Consider the following 2,285-nt stretch of genomic DNA (forward strand, 5'->3'; position numbering starts at 1 on the left):
CTCGTATCATCTCCTTTAACCGCCAGTTACTAACATTATTATTATTATTGTTGTTGTTGTTGTTGTTGTTGCTGTCGATGATAACGTTCTTCTTTTGAAGAAAAATGGCCAAAATTGTCCTCCTCCTCTTCCTCCTAGATATTTCTCTTCATGTCTTCCTTCATTCTCCTGTCTCTTCATTCTTCTGCCATTTTCCCTCCTTTATACCCTCTCTCTCTCTCTCTCTCTCTCTCTCTCTCTCTCTCTCTCTCTCTCTCTCTCTCTCTCTCTCTCTCTCTCTCTCTTCATCTCCTTATCATCTTTCCCTTTCGTTTCCTTCATATCTTTATTCCTTCATATTCATTATCAGATACCTTTCCTTCCTTTCCTTCCTTCCTTCCTTTCCTCCCTTCCTTCCTTCCTTCATTGTTCGCGCATTTTTTTTTATTTTTATATTTATTGCATATCATCCTTATCAAAATTTTCCTCCTTTCTTTCATTGCATCATTGTTTCCTTTACCGACACACACACACACACACACACACACACACACACACACACACACACACACACACACACACACACACACAGCATCATTATATTAAAGTCATGTTAGGTTAGGTTGAGTGTGACTGAAATCCCTTGACGTCAATCTCTCTCTCTCTCTCTCTCTCTCTCTCTCTCTCTCTCTCTCTCTCTCTCTCTCTCTCTCTCTCTCTCTCTCTCTCTCTGAAGCCTCTATAAATACTATTCCTGTCAATAATGCAGAATTCTTGTTAAACTGTCACTGCTGCTACACTTATGAACACACACACATTTAAACACACTTAAAAACACCCTTAAAAAAACACCTTTGAAAGCACCACACCCTAACCTCCACGACAACCTGTGAAATGAAGGAAGCAGGGCGCTGTAATGTTTTCACCAGTACAGTCTTAAGTCAGGTGAGAATTTGTTTTGCAATGTTAGCACCTCCCTCTACCTCCGCTATTGTTATGCTACGCAGGTACAGAGGTTGCGTGGTGCTGCTAAATATAGCGAGGTGAACTGCTAGCCCTTGGTCTCATAATGAACTATCTACACAAATCGGTCACTGTTTTAATGATTCGGTGGTGTTATGGAGGTAGAACAGAAAAGCAGCGAGACTCTCCCGCCACCCACCCTTTCCTTCCTGCACACCCCGCCAGCAGGGTATATTAAGACGACAGTATCTGCTGGAGAGAGAGAGAGAGAGAGAGAGAGAGAGAGAGAGAGAGAGAGAGAGAGAGAGAGAGAGAGAGAGAGAGAGAGAGAGAGAGAGAGAAAAAAAAAAATTAAAGAAACAAAAAAAATAGGTTTAGCATTTTAGAAAGGGAAATAGGAAAAAGAGGAAGAACGAGTAACAGAGAGAGAGGGGAAGACAGAGTGAAGAAGAAAAAGAGAAAAGAATAAAAATAGGAGAAGTATAAACTGATAACGAAACCGGAAAGGAACAGAAAGGAAATACGAAGAAGAGGAATAGAGAGAGAGAGAGAGAGAGAGAGAGAGAGAGAGAGAGAGAGAGAGAGAGAGAGAGAGTCGCAGTCACCGTCACACTGGCATCACCACTTCCCATGTTCTCAACAACCAAAGTTTTGCAAGTGAAGTTAGGTGGCCGAAAGTTGAGAAGATGTTTGGTTTATCCCTTCCTCATCTTGCTCCGAGCGTTGCAGAAGTCTTGGCTCTGTCGCAACACCCTTTTTTTTATTATTATTATTATTTGTAGAGTTGTCTTTCTTTTTCTTCTTCGTTTTTTTTTCTTTCCTTTTTCATTCGTTCGTTCGTTCTTGTAATGTAGAATTTTTTTTTTTTTTTGCTATGGAATTAATTGGTGTTTTACTAAAGGGAACAGGGATTAACGTTTTTTTTTTCTTTTCTTTCATTCTTTCTTTTCTTTTCCTCCTCTTATTCGTATTCCTATTCTTATTTTTCTTCTTCTTCTTTACCCCTTTACTCAACTCCCTTCACATCAACAAAAAAAAGAAACAAAAGAAAGAAAACGTGAAGAAGGTGAACTAGCGGACACACACACACACACACACACACACACACACACACACAGAGACGCAGTTAACGATGAAGGGAGACCTCTGTTGACATATCTTCTGGGGGTCCCGAGGCACGATCACAGAAGGGACCTGCGTGGCTGCCTTACCATAACACTACTCACGTCATCTGTACGGTAGCCAATATAGAGGACAGGAGGGCAGTATGCATTCTGATACACCTCTGCGCCGCATCTCCACTACATTCAGAAGCCTTTAGTTCAAGTGACACGTGTCTCCAA

Source organism: Scylla paramamosain, chromosome 29 (genome assembly GCF_035594125.1).
Source record: "Scylla paramamosain isolate STU-SP2022 chromosome 29, ASM3559412v1, whole genome shotgun sequence".
In the NCBI taxonomy this organism is placed as follows: domain Eukaryota; kingdom Metazoa; phylum Arthropoda; class Malacostraca; order Decapoda; family Portunidae; genus Scylla; species Scylla paramamosain.